Raw genomic sequence first — 5,923 nt, 5'->3', positions numbered from 1 at the left:
GATTCTTATCCTTGAATGCTGATTGAAGGTGAGCAAACACTCAACTTCTCCTTGTTGACCACCTTTGTAAACATGTCTGCAAGATTTTCACTTGTATGCATCTTTCCTAGCTTTAGCTGTACCTCTTCCAAAAGTGTGCATATGAAGTGATATCTCACGTCAATGTGCTTTGTCCTTGAATGAAAGGCTGAGTTCTTCGCAAGATGGATAGCACTTTGTCTATCACTGTACAAGACACAATTGTCTTGTTTGAATCCAAGATCTTCTAAGAATCTATGAAGCCACATAATTTCTTTGCTTTGCCTCTGTCATTGCTACACACTCTACTTCCATGGTAGAAAGTGAGACCACTTTTCGCAGCTTAGAAGCCCAACTTACTACTGTGCCTCCAACAATGAAGACATAGCAGCAGTGCTCCTTCGAGTATCTTTGTCACTTGCCATATTTGCATCAGCATACCCTTGAAGAAAAATTTCAGTTCCTCCAAAATACAAAGCATTGGTTGTTGTCCCTTTCAGATACCTAAGTATCCACTTCACATCTTGCCAGTGCTCTTTACCTGGGTTGTCCATGAACCTACTTACAACTCCCACTGCATGTGCAATGTGTGGCCTTGTCCAGAATACATAAGAGAACGTACCATTGTAGCATATGGAACTTCAGACATATAGGATATCTCCTCTTGTGTCTTTGGACACATATCCTTGATTAGTCTAAAGTGACTACCCAAAGGTGTAGAAACAATTTTTGCATTTTGCATCACAAACCTTTCTAGTACCTTTTTGATGTAATCCTTTTGGGATAGCTTTATTGTCTTCTTTGTCATGTCCCTTGATATCTTCATACCACGTATCCTCTTTGCAACACATAAATCTTAGATAAATCCTCTTTTAGGTCTTTGATGTCCTGCATGTTAGCACTTGCAATCAACATGTCATCAACATACAACATTAGGATGATGAACTTCCCATCCCCGTAATTCTTGTGTAGACGCAATGATCTGAGTTGCATCTTGTGAATCCATGATCCAACATCCATCGATTGAACTTCAAGTACCATTGTCTTGATGCTTGCTTTAAACCATAAAAGCTCTTCTTTAATCTGCAAATTCTCTCCTTACCTTTTACTACATACCTTTTGGTTGAAGCATGTAAATTTCCTCCTCTAAGTCACCGTGAGGGAATGCCGTGTTTACATCCATTTGCAAGATTTAAATCATGAGCAGTCACAAGGCTAAAGACAAGCCTAATTCAGTTCATTTTTACAACAAGAGAAAATATTTCATTGAAGTCAATACCTTTCTTTTGAGATAACCCTTTTACCACAAGCCTAAACTTGTATCTTTTCTTCCAACCTTCTTCTTCCTTCAATTTGTACACCCGTTTGTTCCCTTTCCTTTAGGCAATTCAACCAACTCGCATGTTTGGTTCCAATGTAATGAGTCCATCTCCACTGTATGCTCTTTGTCCATTCTTCTTTGGATTCGTGATGCAGAGCTTCTTTGTATGATTCTGGCTCTCCAAAATCTGAGATAAAGAGATGGTTGAAGGAAGGAACAAACCTTTTTGGAGGTCTACTTGCTCTTGTGGATCTTCGGAAAATAGGTTGAGGCTCCTCATTTGGTTGACGTTGTTAGGAGTTTTTTGGAGCAAGGGATCTTGAAAATGTACATACACATGCATGGTGCATTGAATAAAGGATTTCCCTTTTTCCAGAGCCAGGTGGCTACGTGGGGCCCACATGTGTACAGGTAGGACAACATGTACATAGTGCATCGATTTTCACTATCACCACTACCAGTGTGTTTTTTCTATAATAATGAGGAGTTGGTAGCGCGTACAAATTCTCAAGGAAGCTATCTGCGAGCCGATGACATGAGGTAAGCAGGTGCGTTAGATGGCATCTAGTGGCATCAGGAGGTCGAATGGGGTCAAGACTTGCACGTGGATAAGTACGGACACAACGTGGGTGTTTTCTTGTGATAATTGTGCAAAAAGACCATCATAAGAACTGTATCTAGGGGCCACTTCATGTGGTTGCGAGATGAATTATTGGAAGAAGTTGAGTGCGAGGTGTGCAGATGAATGCAGCAGGGTGACAACTATGTATTGCGAGGCCATTTTTTGGCCTGTTCGGGGTCCGTTTGAGGTCAACTGAAAGACCAAAGGTGCCCAAGTAATAAAGCTAAGTGTGGGAACTGAAAAATCTGAGAGAAGACCATAAAAAACATGGAGAGAAGAGGAAGAACAGCCGCAAGTAAGTTTTTTGCTGTTTTTGGAGCCTGTTTTGGCCATAAACTGCTCATCCGAGGTCGGATTTGAGCACTTTGACATTGTAGAATGGGGTTTTGGGCCGTTCTGGACGCAATGGCACTGTCCATTTTGCCCAATTCTCACTATTTTTTTGCTGTTTTGACTGTGTAAGTTTCTTCTATGAGCGACGCTTCTTCTCCAATTTGTGATTATATCTGGCATATTTTACCCATATTGTGTGAGCTATTTGCCCCATCGGTGTTGGGCCAAGCTCAATTGTATCTATACATCAAAAATTCTCCTCTTTTGAGCTGATTTTTTTTTGTGTCTCTCTCTCTCTCTCTCTCTCTCTGTGGAGTGGACAAATGGATAGTCTCTCTCCTGTCACTCCATTGGTGTGTTCCCTGTCTCGGCCAGGTGGGTTATGTAAGCCGAGTGGTGCCCCATATAGTGTGTGTGTGTATCATCCCAAGAGTTTGTGTCGGGTCATTATAGCGGCGTTGTGTGTGTTTCCATCCTGCTCACATTCTTTTGGTGCCCCAACGGAGGATCTTCTTTGAGGACCTTTAGCTTCGGGAGTACAGATTGTAGATTACAGGTTACAAGTTACAAGTTACAGGGACAGGTACAGGTACAGGTATAGGTACATGTACAGGTACAGGTACAGGTATAGGTACAGGTACAGGTACATGTACAGGTACAGGTACATGTACATGTACAGATACAGGTACATGTACAGGTACAGGTGATTCACACAGGTACAGGTAGGTGGAGTAGAGTGATATAATGTAAAGTGGAAGTCACTTGTAGTTGCTGTGGGTATGCATCATTTGGTGCTTGTTTGAGCGCATTGCGTGTTGGTATTGTACGTTACTTGTGAAAACTGCCATTGTACGCCTTTGTGGAGCCATAATTGGTTTTATTTGGCAGTCCCAACCATTTCTGAGACTTGTTCTAGAAGATAGTTATTTCTGAGACTTGACTATATGAGATTTGCATAAGCTTTCGTGAGATGGTCCATAGCGTGAGGTTTTATTGAGCTAGGGGATTCTCAAATGTGAGATCCTTTTTGGTGATACAGGTGGAGCACCCTTTTTGTGACCTCGCCATAGGCTATGTACTAGTGATTCCTACTTGATGCTCGGGTTCTATTGTTGGCAGGTTATGCATACATATACAGTCTATATTTTGGGTTCTTACTGCTCTACTTCTTGGGAAACTCTGTCAAAAATTTTCCAAGTTGCGATGGCTGGTTTTTTGATCTTTTGAGCCATTTATGCTATTATGCTATTGAAATTCTGGCAAAATCAGAGGATAAGTTAGGTGTGCCATTTTGGGAGCTGCATGGTTGGCTTTAATGGATGATCAAAACGGACCTCAATTCACTCCTTTTCATTTAACACTAGTTCTGTAAAAAACTAGCCACTTTTGTGGCTTTTTGAGACTTTTGTAAAGAATCCTCAAACACTATGTTAGTTATTTAAATAGAAATGGTTTCATGGAATTATGACCAACACTCAATATGAGTTGATAAAAAATAGTCCAGACCTAAATGAAGGTCTAAAGGTGTCTTTTGATTGCCATCTTCTACGACTAATTTGTGCAGATGGACAAATTGTTTCTATTTTCTTTTGAAAATAAATCAAATCAATGTTAAGCAGGCCCAAAATTCTTTGAAAATTCCCTCAATATGTATGTGATAGATGTACCAAGCTTTTCTAACCCATATACAAAGACTGCTGTTGACAATTTTTACTTCTCCAAGTAGGTAGTGAAGTGCAGTTCTACGTAAAATTTACTAACTTTAGAAAAGTAAATTTTTTTAAATTTTTGAGCTTTTCATGTAAATTGTGTATGTAGAAATGTTTTTCATATCTTGAACCCATAAGTAATAAGTCTCATGTAATTTTGATGTCATATACTAACGCTATATTTCATTTACTCGAACCTTGATGTGAGCCATTTTTGTGGCTTCAACCAGTTTTGTGGCTCATTACAAGTCTAGTGTTAACACAAAGAATCTAAATAAATATTTACGTGTCCAGGAAGATTTTTTTCTAGCAGCGCATAGTCTTTATGTTCGGGCCAAGAAGATTAAGAGAGATACTGGAATGTCCTTTGCCTGTTGTAATTCCAATGATTAACTATGAGAACTCATTTGATGTGCATGTGTTTGTCCTTATCTAAAGTTGAGCTCCATTGAAGTTTTTGGGGATTGGGCCAGTCAAAAGTTTTGGGTGCTTGCATGTGTGTTCGAAGGGGTTCTCAAAGCATTGAAACTTGGGTAGCCATGGATTTCTCTTATCCGGAATTTCATGGAAGAAGTGACAAAGATGTGGAAGACTTTTTGAAAAAGATGGAGGTTGCCTGCATTAGGCATCAGATTCATGACCCGGCGCAAATGTTACGTCTTCTTCAGATTTGTTTGAATAGTGATGCACGAGTTTGGTCCAAAGCATTTAAAGAGGAGTTGCGTGTGGCTAATTCACCTGTAAGATTGAGTTGGGACAATATAAGGCATTGATTGGAAGTGGAGTTTGTGAAGATAGAAGATCCTGACAAAGTGTGGAAAGAAGTACAAGGTTTGGTGCAAAAGGAAGGTGAGCCAGTAGATGCGTACATACGTAAGTTTTCATTGGCATGGGAGCGGATGTGCAAGGCCTTAGCACCACAAGTACCCCCACCTGACATGATGAAGAAGGATAGGTTCTTGGCTGGTCTTTGGGAGAATATACGTTGGAGAGTGGAGCTAAAGAAGCCTAGAACATATGAAGATGCACTAGAGGTGGCAAGGAACAAAGAGTGGAAGCTGAGGAAAATGAGCAAGCTAAGAGTAGAGTCTTTACCCATGAGGTTTGAATTTCAGCCTATAGATTCTTTGCAAGGTCGCATGCCAGAGGTTCATCCCCGGGCAGGTCACCTAATAAAAATGTACAGAAATATATACATAGAAGGGCATTATTTTTTTAAATTTGAAAAAAACTTACAGATTTTAAAAGAAAAGGGTACATTATATTCTTAACAAAATTCACAGACAAGGGGTTTTACAAACATGTCTTGAATGCACGTGATATGGTAGTTTAACACATAGTGAACCCCCCAAGGGTTCATCATGAACCAGTGGTCTCTGTTACTCCTTAGGTTATGCCAGCAGTGGTCACTACAAGCAATGTAAGATGATGGGCTAAGGCAATACATGAGGCAAGTGGTAGATTTAATGACGAATCTCAGCCTAAACATGCTAGGTCAAGTGGGAAATAATCGAGATCGAGGGAGGTTTGCAAATCAGCCAGGAGGTGAAGAAAGGCCCAGGAATGGTGTTCGACAAAGCAATAGAGGCAGACACCCACATGTTATAATTGTGGAGAGTTGGGACACATTAGCCTGAAATGTGATAAGCCACCAAGGATGGGGGGAGACATGTGTCCATTGCCAAGACAGGTGCTAACTAAGTCAAATGATTATGGTATCAAAATTAAGGGAGAGGAAGGAACCAGTGGATTAACCCAAGAGGAAAAGGGAAAGACAAAATTGATAAGTGTGGCCACCTTGGAGAAGGCAGCAAAGCTGCAAAGCTGGAGGATACATTAGTGATGCCTATTGGGAAGAGGCCCACAGAGGACAAGGAAGGAAGAAGTGCCCCAGGTCCTAGTAAGAAGAAGGGAAAGAGC

Source organism: Adiantum capillus-veneris, chromosome 20 (assembly GCF_014529385.1).
Source record: "Adiantum capillus-veneris isolate H3 chromosome 20, ASM1452938v2, whole genome shotgun sequence".
NCBI lineage: Eukaryota > Viridiplantae > Streptophyta > Polypodiopsida > Polypodiales > Pteridaceae > Adiantum > Adiantum capillus-veneris.
This window is presented reverse-complemented; position numbering follows the sequence as displayed.